We start from the raw sequence: 17,018 nt of genomic DNA on the forward strand, positions 1-17,018 counted from the left end.
GAATGAAGAGATACAAAAGAAGTTATCTGAGGCTGTAGCTACAGCGATAATGAATGGTTCAGTAGGCAGTTCAATTGACGAGGAATGGTCATACGTGAATAGAGCCATCACAGAAGCAGGAAAGAAAAACGTAAGTACTAGGAAGGCAACTGCGAAGAAACCACGGATAACAGATGAGATAGTTCAGTTGATCGACGAAAGAGGGAAGTACAGAAACGTTGTGGGATATTCAGGGATAAAGAAATAAAAGTTACTCAGGAGTGAAAGAAATAGGAACTGCAGGGAAGCTAAGGCGAAGTGGCTACATGAGAAGTGTGAAGAAATCGAAAAAAGGAATGATTGTCGGAAGAATTGACTCAGCATGTGGAAAAGTCGAAACAACTTGCGGTGAAATTAATATCAAAAGCGGTAACGTCAAAGATGCAACGGGAATTCCACTGTTAAATATGGAGGGCAGTGCCGATAGATGGAAACACTACATTGAGAGTTAGGCTTCTCTGATGAAGTGATATAAGAGGAAACAGCAGTCGATAGGCAATCAACAGGGTATCCGATATTAGAACCAGAATTTAAAAGAGCTTGTGAAGGCTTAGGATAGAATAAGTCAAGGAATAGATAATATTTCATTAGAATTTCTGTAGTCATTGAGGGAACTGACAACAAAATTATTTACGTTGATGTTTAGAATGTGTGAGACTGGCAGTGCACCATCAGGCTTCCGGAAAAATATCATCCACACAATTCAGAAGATTGCAACAGCCGACATGTGCGAGAATTGTTATCGCACAATCAGCTTAACAAACCATGCATCCGAGTTGCCGACAAGAGTAATATACAGAAGAGTGGAAAAGGAAACTGAGGATGTGTTAGATGATAATTAGTTTCGATTTAGTGAAGGTAGAGGCACCAGAGAGACCATTCTGACGTTGCGGTTGATAATGGAAGACAGAAGAAAAATCAAGACACGTTCATAGGTTTTGTCGACAAGGAAAACGCATTCGACAGTGTAATATGAATCCAGATGTCCGAAGTTCTAAGAAAAATAGGGGTAAGCCCTAGCGAAAGACGGGTGATGTATACAGTAGTATGTACAGAGACAAGCGGGAACGATAAGACAGGAATATCAAGAGCGAGGAGCTCGGATTTAAAAGGGTGTCGTCTTTCGCCCCTTCTGTTCAATCTATACATCGAAGAACCAACGATGGCAACGAAAGAAAGGTTCAAGATTAGGATTAAAATTCATGGTTAATGGATGTCAGTGGTAAGATCCGCTGACGACATTCCTCTCCTGAAAAAGAGGGAGAACTACAGGAATTAAGAATGAGGAGGTTCTCCGCAGAATAGTCAAGGGAAAATATATACGGAAAACACTGACAAGAAGAAGGCACACCATCATAGGACATATGTTAAGACATCAAGGATTACATTCCATAGTACTAGAGGGAGCTTTAGAGGGGAAAAACTCTTGAGAGTCGTCTGAACCTCAGGAATACTTCCAGCAAACAACCGCGGACGTAGATTGCAATTGCTACTGTGAGATGAAGATGTTGGCAAAGGAGATAAATTTGTGGCGGGTCGCATCAGACCAGTCAGAAGATTGTTTTTTATACTGAACAAAATTAAGGATATTCAAACACGAGAAAAACTCGACCACCATCTTAAAATGAATTTAGTGTGTGTAGAAACAAGACTACAGTGCAGTTGCCATACAGATATCCTGGAGTTCTTACGAAAACCAGATGTTGCTTTTTGCTGTAATGTTTATTCTAAGGTGACGCTTCTTGGATATAACTACCAATTGTTCATTGTGTAGAAATAATTCAAAAGCCAAGATCGCTTAAATACTGTCTACTAGATATCCGGTTTCATCACACTAAAGGTGTCATCATCGGATCTGAATGTAGATTCACATTTATAAACCATTTGGATATAACGATACATGAGGCAGACCAGTTGATATAAAATTATTGTCACAAAAAATGAAAAACAACTGCTCTCATGACAATGATTTTATTTTTTATTTTTTGTGACAATGATTTTATATCAGCTGGTCTGCCTCATGTATCGTAGTATCCAAATGGTTTATAAATGGTAATCTACATTCAGATCCGGTGATGGCACCTTTAGTGTGTTGAAACAGGTTATCCAGTAAACCGTATTTAAGCGATCTTGGCTTTTGAATTATTTCTACAACAGTGTTATCACTCCACTACGCAGTATGTGTTCACTTCAAAATGTCATTGTGTTACTGAAGGTTGGTCTGAACAGGACAGTAAAAGATACAGGATAGTACAGTAACTGCTTTGTCTAGAAACGAAATTGACGAACATATTCGATGTATGTCCTTTGGTAGGAAGTAAAATCTTAGAAATGATAAAGTTTTTTGTTCACATTTCTGTAGATTGTCTGTCTGAATGTAGTGTTATACATGAGTGTCTCCATCGTTTCAGAAGGCGATTGCACGAGAACTGCAGGCCCTACAGAAAAATGACACGTACCATTGAATTGAGCAGCTTAACAAGTATTTAACCAAAGTTACAGATGCTCAAAGTGCGCTCGTTTTGTGACGTGGCAAGGGTCAGTATGGGTGAGAAAGCATTTGTGTGCAATTCGTTTGTATCGGGGATGGTGCAACGACAGTAGACCGCTTTGGGAATTTGTTCGGACTAATAGCATACGACAATATGTTACGGACGATTTCTCTACGGGTTCCGTTGGAGTGTTATGAATTGAAACGTAGGAAGGTGCTCCATCCAGTGGTACTTGTCATTCTTCTGTATGCCTTGTAGTTGTCTCGTAGTCGTTTTCGGAAATCGTCGAAATATTTATCAATAGCTCTATTAAATACGGTGGACTTCGAAGCAATGGCTTACCCGGCAACCAGTATGCGATGCTTGAGAGTTCTTCGGAAGTGTTGAGCTGTATAATGCACTGACACTTACCAAAGAAAACTGTCTATGGTCAGATCGTTGAATTGTAAACTGTATTGCCGGTTTCATTCATCTAACGGTGATATTGGTCGTATAATAATAATAAGAAGAAGAAGAAAAAGATTCAGCGCCTCAAACTCTAAAAACCGAACGCTTATGGGATAGCTCTGTTGTCCATCTGACCGACAATTAAGAACCCTTTTTCTCAGGAACGAGTAGGCGCATCAACTTCAAATTATTGTCACATGTTAATATCTATGATATCTTGACTGTGTTAAAGTTTTGTTTTTAAGTCAGTTCAGTCATGAGATACGGCCATTATCGTCACATATTTTCAAACACGCAACCCATTCATCAATACCTATAGGACACTTCCCGCTGACGTAGAATAATGAAACTTAGCAGAAGCAAGGTTTCACAGTACAAGTAAAGTAAAACAATCTGAAAATTGTTTATTACTTAGTTATATCTTTTTGTCATTAGAACACGTTATAACCATGTTTTAGCAAGTAAATAAAAATTAACGCGGGCGTCTCAGTCTGTTGCTACCTGTGGCTTGACGTACGCGAGCAACCCACAGTGACTTGCCTTCCATGTATTCTTTTTTAAAAATTTTGTGACTGAAACTTTATCGCTTGATATATTAATTTTTATTCGTGACATGTAAGTACTGTGTCTTTTTTGTGCTGTTAGTCAGTGCTTACACTTTTATAAAAAAAACTCCCATAATGTTTGTACTTATGTTATAGACCAATTTAAATGTTTAATTTTCTGATGAACACACTCATCGAGCTGTCGAAACCAGGTCAGAAGACTTAATTTTAGCGATCGAGGGTTGTAATTGTTTTGACCTTAAGTAAATAAAAAGTAATTATAGCTTCTATATCTACACATATAAACTGGTGTCACCTGCTTGCTTCTTTTTGCGTGTTCAGGCTAGTCTGAGGATCTACTGTAGACCTTTTGAGACGGTCTTGGAATTTTGCACGGAATTTTCAGTGAGTGAGTCCTACTCGCAGCTGGCCAATTTTTAATAATAATAATAATAACTGTTCTGGTTGAGGTATACGACAACGCCAACATGGAATCGATGTCTAGAGCTTGGGATCTGTAGGGACTCTGTAGGCCTACATTACAGCTTCGAAAGACTTGTCAGACCAGGTGTGAGCAGCTACAAAATAAAATCGACGTTCTGTTACCAACCACTCGCCAGTCCCCCAGGTATAAGGAAACAAAAGAGGCGCGATGTTGTGACATAATAGCTACTGAGATATACTGGCCATATAGAAGTTTATGTGGGAGTTTGGAGGAACGAGCAGAGCCTGGGGGAAGTGGATATTCGAATTGTCCAATTGCGCGGGGAAGTTATTTATGGCATTTGGGGCGGCTGGCTGCCGCGGGGACGACCATCACCGCAATCGCAATAAAAGGGACCCCAATATTACGCAGGCTCCGCCCGTACCCGTCCAACACCCCCCCCCCCCTCTCCCCCACTCATCCCCTCCTCTTAAAAGGCAGTTCGCTTTCGAAACTGTAATTACACTTGGGCCGGCCAGTTGAGTAGCAGGCTATACGCTGGACCGTAACAGCGTTGTAACTGTGTTGCAGCACAATATACAAGTGCGATCCCAACAGGCACTAACTGTGGAGTACCGATAGAGCTGATCTGTGACTAGTTGCTCCGCCACAATGCTCTAGGTGAACACGCATTCGGAAAAGGTTACTTAAAGTACTTCATAACAAAAAAAGTTGAAATTTATGTATTTTTCCCTTTGAACTCTTCGTCAGAGAGATTTATCCGTTAGTTGACTTGTGAAGAGAAATTTCTTGCAACAGTATAATTTCAATCAAATTCATGCCAGATGCCCTAAAATGTCGTGGAGTTTTGTACATTATAGGCTACGACTATTGCTTCCAGGAATATCTGCAATTGATATTCATGTCGCACATCATTATTATGAATTAGGTTAACTGACTTTGCTTTCGCCACTTGCGAAAAATGCGCAGTTTTACATATTTTCTACAATAGAACGTATACGTTATTGTGCTTCTTAAAGTATCTGCCGCAGACGGTCAAAAAGTAAAGCCCCAGGTAAAACGAACAGCAAGTTTATTTGAAATTAAGGAAACCAATATTCATTCTTGTACTCGAGTCTTAAAAGAGCCATGAGTAGATAGAAGGTTGCTCCGCTACATTAGACATACTACAGCAGTCGAAAGATACACTGTCTGAAAATATAGTGGTGTAGATATATTGGGGACAAACGTCGAAGATCGGTGACGGAAGGGAGTGCTCGACAGCAGACCGAAAGCCTCACAAACGAGAAGAGGCACACACGAAAACGTCCAGTGTGTGCAAAGAAAATAGGTTAAAGAGAAGTTCCAAAAACTCCACCTCACCAACAGTTATGGGACGACAGCACACGAAGCGCTTTCCACCTGGGGTGGAAACACACAGGCGTAATCTGTGATTCAGAAATATAACGAAACAGTTTGTATGAAACGTTCTCCGAATACTTTCCGCTTTTTCGACGATTACCTCCATCGTCAGAGAAACTGTTTATCAAAACTGCTGATGTGGTGGACTTTGTAGACGGCTTCTGATTGGTTAGTAATCACATAATGCCTTTGCAAATGACGTCAATGTTTGTGCTAGTGTCCTACAACTCCCGTAGTAGCACAAATATTGCGACGAATATCTCTGCCTCTTTTCTGCATCCAGAGCTTGCTTCCATGCAGGGCTAAAATTTATTGAAGAACTGAACAGGGATTTGGCGACTGGCTCAGCAAGCCCACTCAAACCTCTCAGGGCCCGTGTACTGGCCTAAGTACATGTTTCGGTGCCATGATGCATTCGGTCTTGCTTCCTGTCACTTGGCCAGAGTAGAAAAAGAGGAGGTTTGTGGGTCAGCGATCTCTGCTGGAACCTCGATCGCCTTCTGGTGGCCACATTTAGGTGATACAGTGTGTGTTGTAAGAAAACAGGCTGCCCACGTAACTCGGATGTAATGTGGGTTGCAGGCAGCGTAGGAGGAATCCAACAATACTGCATACCTAGCCCCCCCCCCCCCCCCCCGCAAGCCCAAGGGGCTGGGTGACTGGCGACCCATGTGACATCTGCAGGTGATGTGAGGCATATACTGACCGAAGCAGTTCCACGCTTGTAGGAACTGCTAGCGCAGGTGTGTCCTCCAGCAGCACTACTGCAGTTGGGTGAGGCTGAACGGCAATTGTATCATCTGACACAGGAAGCTGAGATGGTCCCCTACCTGGAACAAAAGGGGGGAGGTAGGCTACAGGGCTCAAGGAGTGGACCTCGACAAGGGCACAATTGGTTCGTATGTTTACAGCAGTTCCTACCGTCCGGAAATTTTATTTCTGCCACAGAGTGTCCCAGGCCATTACTGACAGCCTCTGAAAAGCACCAGCGCCAAGAGGACCGAGGACAGAAAAGCCATGGCTTATCTCTATTGCGAATATGTGGGATAAAGGAAGGATGGTTTGTCTGGCACATCTGTTGGACATTCACGAACTGCTGTCCACGTTAATGAGGATCAGCCGACAGTAGAACTGAGACCAAGGCATTAACGCATCCAGCCGTGGGAAGAAGCAGTGCAGCAGAGAGGCGTATCATTCCTAGCAGGAACTATGTGGGTGATGGCACAACCATTCCAATCTTCGGCAAAATCACAGCATGCTATGGGAGAGCAGTTGGGATGCTGACCACAGTGTGAATGTCATCCCAGGGAGGAGGAGGACCCAGGTGGGAGAGGACAGCCTACGACGGTGACACCAGTTTGCCAGAGCCGTAAGATATTGAATAAATCGCCAGCCGCTGTGTACCGGATGGAGAACCTTGCAGAGTGCTGTGCCCTCAGCCATGTGATGTATGTAGAGCCTGGCATCGAATTATGGGCGTTCAAGACTGAGACGTCGTCCGCAACTGTGCAGTTAGTAAGAGTGGACTCAGAGCGTCCAGAAGTGCAGGATGCATGGAGCCAGTCTGGAAGGGGACCATACAGCCAAAGTGACAGCCTGGACACATACGGTAGAAAAATGCGGTAAAGGAAATGGAAGAAATATTTCGGCTGATTCATCAGTGATGAAAACTCACTGTAGTAAACTACTCGGGATAGCACTTGAGATGCAAGATGGTCGTGTGAAAGCAGTTGGGAGAAAAAATCGTTGTGCGAAAGCACGCGATAAAAAAAAAAGTCAAACAAAAGCACCTGGCAAGGGGACTGATCATTGCAAAAGCACTGGTGATATAAGGTATTTGTGCAGAAGCAATGAAAGAAAAGTGTGTACCTTTCTGTATTCTTCTTACTAACTACTCTCACAATCCGATATTTGAAGTATTTTGTTGGAATTTAGGTGTATGTTTATGCCCGCTGTCCCAAGAGTTTGTTTGGCCAAGGAAGTTATTCATTGGCTGTACAATACACTGATGAAAGTGAAGTGATTTTGAATTGTGCTGAAACACTGGCGTCGCATGGAACGAATGAGGAGGGAAACCTGCTATGCGAAACGCTTGAGATAATCGTCTGCTGTGCGGAAGCATTTGGTAGAAATTAGGACTTTGCGTACGTAAATTAGTCACGGAAAGGGAAATTCTAAGTGGGGTGCCGAAATGGGCAAAGTGTGCATTTGTGAAGTAGCAAGTGGCAGGGCGATGCACTGGAGAGCAGGCACGATGGCGAATGCGTTTCAGGAACAGGTGGCAGGTAGAGAAAGAACGACAAGGTAGGGTTTTATTAGATGAAAAAGTTAACGCTGCGTCCAGAGAAGGGGCTACAGTGAGAAGTAAAAATAAATAAATGTCGTGTGACTACAGCCTCCCGTCGGATAGACCGTTCGCCGGGTGCAAGTCTTTCCATTTGACTCCACTTCGGTGACTTGCGCGTCGATGGGGATGAAATGATGATGATTAGGACAACACAACACCCAGTCCCTGAGCGGAGGAAATCTCCGACCCAGTCGAAAATCGAACCCGGGACCTTAGGCTTGACATTCTGTCGCGCTGGCCACTCAGCTACCGGGCGTGGACTACAGTGAGAAGTGTCCGGTTTGATGACACTGTCCACGGAAACCGGCGTCTCGCCGGAAGCAGAATGCAGCGTCGATGGTGGCCTGGAGGCCGCCGCTCCAGGTGGTGTGATATGTACGGTGAGTACAGTGCGGATGTACCTCTGGAGTAGCGAAGGCGTTGGCCTCCAGTATTACTGCTGCGTCTGGTGTGACGTGCGGCCCCGTTCAAAAAATTCCGCCACCTTCCGTGCGGGACGATGTCTTTCTGTCTGTCTGATGCTTCCTGGAGGCTGTTAGCGTGACCACATGCGTGCAGCAGCCTAGTAGTAAAGTGGCTTATCTCGCGGAACGTGCTTCAGTATGGAACTAACCGATAGTCGCGGCTGCTTCTTAATGTCCCGATCATATTTCACTCTTTGTATCGCCAAGGCAGTAGTGCTTTGTTTAGCTGCTCATGTGACAGTGTTGATACAAGACGTCATGAACAACGTAGAGGACGGGTGTACCGGGGGGTATTCTTCTTACTAGCTGCGGTCAGCTAAGTGTTCGTTCAGTTCTCCAGTCGCAGTTCTCACATTCCGAAATTTGAAGTGTTTTCTTGTACTTTTAGTATATGTGTATGCCCGCTGTCCTAAGATTTTGTTTGGCCAAGGAAATTATGCATTGGCGCTACAGAACGCGGCTGAAAATGGAAGTGATTTTTAACAACGATCTTTCCTGTTACATTATTTGTTGACTTATTTCGAAATGTGGAAGTCCTGTCTAGCCTTGTTTAGCTTCTACCAGCACCAGTTCCAGAGGTGGACTGTGGCTGGCAACTTACATAAAATTTTCGTTGTGCGTTTGTAAGAAGAATCGTGAATGTTCCTGTTGTATATATTGTCATGTGTCCGAGAATCGAGTATACTCGTAGCTCCATTGAGAGTGGTTCCGCTATGACTTGCGAGTAGGGCTTAGTTACACATGTCGGGTGTGCGTTGGTAGTTCAGGTCAGAATTCTTCACACGGTCGGAACCTACAAGCTGCTATCAGAGCAGTTTGCTGAGACACTGGCTTATGTGTTCTCGTTAGTTAGGATAGGTTATGGCTCCATTGGGAGTAGTTCCACTGAGCCCTGTGTGTTCACTAGTTCAATGACGTGGAAGATAGTGCCGTACAATTTGCAGTCCGTGTTGTGAGTTAAGCTCGTGTAGTTACTGTTTGAAACCCGGCGGATACAATGTCTCAGTTACAGGACACGTGCAGTGTTTACTGGCGGGGAAATAATTTGCACATTCACGAGAGGATGGCCGGAAAGTACCGCGGGTGTGCAGTGAGTGCTGTACCAGCCACTAAATTGAGGCTGGAGGTACCATTGTTCGTTAGATGTCCACATAGTGTTATGTTCTGTGAACGTATTGTGAGAGCCTGGTCGACAAATTATTTGTCTAGTTGGATCTTAGTTTGCCATGATCTCGTTGTTGCTACTTGTAAGTATGTGGAAGTGTTTAAGGGAGTCGGCGTCGTTATCTTGTGTTGATGTCGTTTACTCCCGTTGTAAATTTTGGATGACTTGCCTCTGATTGTCCTGTGGTCTCACAATTGGTCTGGTACATTTTGACATTTTCTAAAAATATGAGCCCCTTGTGGCTCGTTGTATGGACATGTTTCACGCTTGTTCGAGTTCTTCGTTATGGACGCCTCCACAGTTATTTAGTTGGCCTCGTATCATACAGGAACAACTGACGTGTGTTTGTTGTCGCCGTTGTTATCGTCCCTCAGTGGCAGTCCTACACCAAAAATTGTATTCACTTGGTGGTGCTTGAGTAGCCTAAGACGCTAAGGCACAGCTTACTATTATAGTGCATTTGATTTCAAGTTATGGCTACTGCCTGTTTCGTTTCAATGGAGCTAAGATTTATACGTCGCCTCCTTCAAATGAAGCCTAGTTCGTTACAGCTAGTGCCTCTAAGAGCAGACATAGTTTGCCATAAGGACTTATTGACACAGTCATAACCAGCGCCAAGCTAATTAATGTCTAATCGAGATTTCACTAGTTCGAGTATCTAAGAGAGTGGCTTAGAGCGGCCGCTGTTCGTGTGTTATGTGTCTTGGGCACCCAGAGAAACGTTAGCTATATTCCACAAGCTGCGACATCGTCGCGAAAAAACAGTGATCCATATATGTAATATGTTTCCTTTAATTTACGTCTATGGTCACAAACTTTTTGTTGGCAGATTATCTGTTTCGATCTTTAATGACCATCATCAGATCTGTTTCATAAAAACAAAGTCATAATGTACTGCGTGTGATGTTATTTATATGCATGTGATGTTATTTATATGTGTTTCACGATGTTGGTGCTGATTCCGTATTTAACGTTTGACGATGCCACTAAGGCTGCAGTACATTAGGACTTTGTTTTTATGAAACAGATCTGATGATGGTCATTAAAGACCGAAACCGGTAATCTGTTAACAAAAAGTTTGTGATCATAGGCGAAAATTAAAGGAAACTTGTTAGCTGTATTATTGTTCGATAGTAAATGCTTGTTTGTGTCCATTCTGTGTGTTTTTTCTTTTCCTTTTTTATGTTCTTTTGAGTCTTCAGAACTTACTGCGACCTGATTTTCATTCACGCATTTCCAGTTTACTTCAATAGCAATGCGTAATGCAATGCTCAATAATAGCTGGGAAATCAGAATTCGCTCAGCTTTTCCAATTATTTTTTTTTTACTGTTTCAGTAATGTTTTGTTCTTTGGCTGGATTTTTTTATTTTCACTTTTCTAATGTCATTGGACAGTGGTGTTGTGCCTGACAATGTGACCTAGTCACTTACTCGCCTCTCTGTTACGGAGCCAGATCGTGCGTCACGCTTTTTGGCAGCAGAGGGGTGCGTACCATCTTTGCCATCCATGCCGCGGTACGGTCCTTGCTTCCAACAGCTGGGTCAATGGAGGGACATCGGGCGTCTGGATGAGTGCCGCACCCAGTCAGCTGTTGATGTGCTTCAGGAAAACAAAAGAAACAAAAAATGAAGGAAAAGAAGTTTAACAATAAAAATTAGCCGTTATCAGGCTCAGTCGTAAACATCTAGTTCTCGCGGTGGCCAGAGACGTCAAGAACACAAACTAGGCTACTATATGGCCGGGTGCTGCGTATAGCTCAACACAAAAGTTTTGTCTCAAGTACAGATAGTGTTGAGGATCAGTGGACGAAGTTCAAAACCGTCGTACATTATGCGTTAGATGAGTATGTGCCAAGCAAGATCGTAAGAGATGGGAAAGAGTCACCGTGGTACAACAACCGAGTTAGAAAACTGCTGCGGAAGCAAAGGGAACTTCACAGCAAACATAAACATAGCCAAAGCCTTGCAGACAAACAAAAATTACGCGAAGCGAAATGTAGTGTGAGGAGGGCTATGCGAGAGGCGTTCAATGAATTCGAAAGTAAAGTTCTATGTACTGACTTGGCAGAAAATCCTAAGAAATTTTGGTCTTATGTCAAAGCGGTAGGTGGATCAAAACAAAATGTCCAGACACTCTGTGACCAAAATGGTACTGAAACAGAGGATGACAGACTAAAGGCCGAAATACTAAATGTCTTTTTCCAAAGTTGTTTCACAGAGGAAGATTGCACTGTAGTTCCTTCTCTAGATTGTCGCACAGATGACAAAATGGTAGATATCGAAATAGACGACAGAGGGATAGAGAAACAATTAAAATCGCTCAAAAGAGGAAAGGCCTCTGGACCTGATGGGATACCAGTTCAATTTTACACAGAGTACGCGAAGGAACTTGCCCCCCTTCTTGCAGCGGTGTACCGTAGGTCACTAGAAGAGCGTAGCGTTCCAAAGGATTGGAAAAGGGCACAGGTCATCCCCGTTTTCAAGAAGGGACGTCGAACAGATGTGCAGAACTATAGACCTATATCTCTAACGTCGATCAGTTGCAGAATTTTAGAACACGTATTGTGTTCGAGTATAATGACTTTTCTGGAGACTAGAAATCTACTCTGTAGGAATCAGCATGGGTTTCGAAAAAGACGGTCATGTGAAACCCAGCTCGCGCTATTCGTCCACGAGACGCAGAGGGCCATAGACACGGGTTCACAGGTAGATGCCGTGTTTCTTGACTTCCGCAAGGCGTTCGATACAGTTCCCCACAGTCGTTTAATGAACAAAGTAAGAGCATATGGACTATCAGACCAATTGTGTGATTGGATTGAGGAGTTCCTAGATAACAGGACGCAGCATGTTATTCTCAATGGAGAGAAGTCTTCCGAAGTAAGAGTGATTTCAGGTGTGCCGCAGGGGAGTGTCATAGGACCGTTGCTATTCACAATATACATAAATGACCTGGTGGATGACATCGGAAGTTCACTGAGGCTTTTTGCAGATGATGCTGTGGTGTACCGAGAGGATGTAACAATGGAAAATTGTATTGAAATGCAGGAGGATCTGCAGCGAATTGACGCATGGTGCAGGGAATGGCAATTGAATCTCAATGTAGACAAGTGTAATGTGCTGCGAATATACAGAAAGATAGATCCTTTATCATTTAGCTACAAAATAGCAGGTCAGCAACTGGAAGCAGTTAATACCATAAATTATCTGGGAGTACGCATTAGGAGTGATTTAAAATGGAATGATCATATAATGTTGATCGTCGGTAAAGCAGATGCCAGACTGAGATTCATTGGAAGAATCCTAAGGAAATGCAATCCGAAAACAAAGGAAGTAGGTTACAGTACGCTTGTTCGCCCACTGCTTGAATACTGCTCAGCAGTGTGGGATCCGTACCAGATAGGGTTGATAGAAGAGATAGAGAAGATCCAACGGAGAGCAGCGCGCTTCGTTACAGGATCATTTAGTAATCGCGAAAGCGTTACGGATATGATAGATAAACTCCAGTGGAAGACTCTGCAGGAGAGACGCTCAGTAGCTCGGTACGGGCTTTTATTGAAGTTTCGAGAACATACCTTCACCGAAGAGTCAAGCAGTATATTGCTCCCTCCTACGTATATCTCGCGAAGAGACCATGAGGATAAAACCAGAGAGATTAGAGCCCACACAGAAGCATACCGACAGTCCTTCTTTCCACGAACAATACGAGACTGGAATAGAAGGGAGAACCGATAGAGGTACTGAAGGTACCCTCCGCCACACACCGTCAGGTGGCTTGCGGAGTATGGACGTAGATGTAGATGTAGATGCGCAAATAATAGGCCGTCAGTCACAGAGATGCACGGGGGTGCCTCACACAGAGAGCATTCCAAAGTGCTCCTAAGAGCTACAACACCAAGAACCACCTCTCGGCTTTTGGCGAGATCAGGGTTCTTTATTTACGACAATATATTGTCAAATCACCACATACAACAAATCCCTTACGCCACACCGAGCGAGGTGGCGCAGTGGTTAGCACACTGGATTCGCACTGGGGAGAACGACGGTTCATAACCGCGTCTGGCCATCCTGATTTACGTTTTCCGTGATTTTTCCTAAATCGCTCCAAGCAAATGCCGGGATGGTTCCTTTGAAAGGGCACGGCCGACTTCCTTCCCCGTCCTTCCCTAATCCGATGAGACCGATGACCTCGCTCTCTGATCTACTCCATCAAACAACCCAACCCAACCTTACGCTACACATGAACAGCTTCATCTTGATCCAGCTTACGCTACCCACGAGTCCTCAGTACAGAAGGCATCGTACAATGAAAATAAAACCTATCAATATCCTTATCAAAAACTTCATCAACATTAAAAGTAAGGTAAGTTATGACGTAACGGTTATTAAAATTTTCAGAGCCACCAATACTCTCAATACCTCCACGGTGAACAATAGCCACTGTATGCCATCCGGGGCCATGAATAAATTTATCATCCTTTATAAACAAAAAATTCAAAATACGTACCACCTGCAAAAACACACGGACCATCAAGGACAGAATGGGAACCAATACCTTTAACCTTCAATTTGTGTTTCTCTTTGCCTCCAGTAATGATTTCCGTATTATCAATGGCCTTATAAATAGTAGCACGTGAGAGCCAAACACGCCTAAAATATCGCATCTGTGTGAGTCGTTCACAGCGGCTGCTTGTGCAGCAGCCTGATCGAGACTGGATGTGCTTATAGACGCTCGGCGTTATCATAACCTCAAGCTTATCAACACTGGAAACCGCGTGCTGCGAAAACTGCACGTATCAGCTGGAACCGGAAACTGTAGTGAAGTCAGGAAGGGAGCAACCTCACAATGCTATTGCGACGTCATGAGAACTCCAGGACGTCCGTAAGTCTCAGTCTCGTCTGCCAGCATTCACACGATAAAGAGTAGATAGAAGGTTGCTCCGCTGCATTAGACATACTACAGCAGTCGAAAGATACACTGTCAGAAAATATAGTGGTGTAGATATATTGGGGACAAACGTCGAAGATCGGTGACGGAAGCGAGTGCTCGACAACAGACCGAAAGCCACACAAACGAGAAGAGGCACACACGAAAACGTCCAGTGTGTGCAAAGAAAATAGGTTAAAGAGAAGTTCCAAAAACTCCACGTCACCAACAGTTATGGGACGACAGCACACGAAGGGCTTTCCACCTGGGGTGGAAACACACAGGCGTAATCTGTGCTTCAGAAGTATTATAACGAAACATTTAGTATAAAACGTTCTCCGAATTCTTGCTGCTTTTTCGACGATTACCTCCATCGTCAGGAGAAACCGATTATCAAAACTGCTGATGTGGTGGACTTTATAGACGGCTTCTGATTGGTTAGTAATCACATGATGCCTTTGCAAATGACGTCAATGTTTGTGCTAGTGTCCTACAGCTCCCGTAGTAGCACAAATATTGCGACGAATATCTCTGCCGCTTTTCTGCATCCAGAGCTTGCTTCCATGCAGGGCTAAACTTTATTGAAGAACTGAATAGGGATTTGGCGCCTGGCTCAGCAAGCCCACTCAAACCTCTCAGTGTGCGTGTGCCGGCCTAAGTACAGTCCTCAGCGCCAGGATACATTCGGTGTTGCCTCCCGCCACGTGGCTAGTGTAGTAAAGAGGTTCGTGGGGCCAGCGACCTCTGCCAGCGCCTTGGTCACCGACTGGTGGCCACCTGTAGTGTGACTGTCTTCCATTGTGGCTCGCCGGCCGAAGTGGCCGTGCGGTTAAAGGCGCTGCAGTCTGGAACCGCAGGACCGCTACGGTCGCAGGTTCGAATCCTGCCTCGGGCATGGATGTTTGTGATGTCCTTAGGTTAGTTAGGTTTAACTAGTTCTAAGTTCTAGGGGACTAATGACCTCAGCAGTTGAGTCCCATAGTGCTCAGAGCCAGCCATTGTGGCTCGTAAGCACGCTGGATGCCTAAGTAACTCGGATGAAATGCGGGTTGCAGGCAAAGTAGGTGAAAGCACATGATATTACACTTTTCATTCATAATTGCTATGAACTGGATCGTATTCAGTGCCCGAACATTATAATTCGACTCATTTCGATGACAGTGACTGGTTTTTAAATTTTTTAAATGTTTTCTATAAGGTTTCTCCTCACTCTATGTGCTGGAAGACAGAGTGCTAGAAGTTCATCGAAGAAGGTGGCAGAACAACTGAGCTGACCGTAGATTGCCCCAAGTTTCAGTCCACGGAAGGAGCACTCCTATTCTCCATATAAATAAACAATCTGACTGATAGATTGAGAAGCAGTCTCCGGAAGTTTGCTGATGACACTACAGAGTAAGGGAAGGAGTCGTCGCAGAAGGGTGGTGGATAGTTTGGACGTAACTTCTTTTGGTGTAAAAATTGTAGCTTGCTCAAAATGTGGACAATTTGAGTTAATGCAGATGAGCAGGGAAGAAAAAACGTTCGAATTCAGTATTAGTGCAGCTTGGCACAGCCACATTGATAAACATCTAAGCCTAAGTGTACAAAGCGTCGTGAAATGTAATAAGCGCTTGGGGTCGGTTGTAGGGGAGGTGGATGGTAGACTATTGTAGATTATTCATAAAGGAGACCACGTACAGAACACTTGTACGACCGTTTCCAGAGTACTCCTCGAGTGTTTGCGATCGCTACAAGGACGGATTAAAGGAAGACATCGAAGCAACTTAGAGGTGTGCTCATAGGTTTGTTATCAGTAGGTTTGATCAACACCTGAATTTTACAGAAATGCTGTTGCAAGTCTCATGGGAATCACATTTTGCGAATCGTTATTGAGACAGTTTACAGAACTAGGATATAAGACTGCCACCAACGTACATCTCGCGTAAGATCCGTGAAGAGAAGCTCTCCAGTGCCAACATTTTTCATCTCGCAGTAGCACTTGCAACTTAATCCCCAATTATCTGCTGTATGTATTACAGTCTGCGTCTTCTCCTGCAGCTTTATCCTCTACAGCTCTCTCTCTCTTGTACCATGGAACATATACCTATTTCTTTTACGACATGTCCTGTCATTCTGTCCCTTCTTCTTGTCAGTTTTTCATCGCCGATAGTGCAGAGTATCTCCTCATTCCTTAACTTAACACTCAAACACTCTTCTGTACACCACATCTCAAATGCTTCGATTCTGTTCTTCCGTTCCAGATTTCCCATAGCCAAGTTACCAGACGTACGTTCTCAGGAATTTCCTCTTCAAGTTGAGGCGTATGTTTGATGCTGGTAGACAATTTTACGAACCAACTGTTACATTTTAATGTTCTGTGTAATGATACAACATTTTTCCTTGTGGTACAGTGGCACCTAAATTTCTCGAAAACAAACGTCCAAAAGCCCAGACCTCTAGAGCAGGTGGCCATCTGCGAGCCCCTAATTGTCCTTCCGGCTATGACTCTGTGTCTGATAGTGTCTCAGAAAAGCAGAAAACAGAGATAATTACGATAATACGTCAACAGTTAACTAGACAGAATAAGGCAGTAATTTAATAAAGCAAATTGAAAATTACATGCCTTGTGTTGTAAAGGAGGCGTATAATGGGGTGTAATAAGTTGATTTAGTACCTGCGGAAACTAAATGTAAAGTTATGCAAAACGATCCTACATGGAACGTATCACACAATCAACATGAACAGTGATATAATTAATAGACGTGGAAGA

Source organism: Schistocerca piceifrons, chromosome 7, assembly GCF_021461385.2.
Source record: "Schistocerca piceifrons isolate TAMUIC-IGC-003096 chromosome 7, iqSchPice1.1, whole genome shotgun sequence".
Taxonomy (NCBI): Eukaryota; Metazoa; Arthropoda; class Insecta; order Orthoptera; family Acrididae; genus Schistocerca; species Schistocerca piceifrons.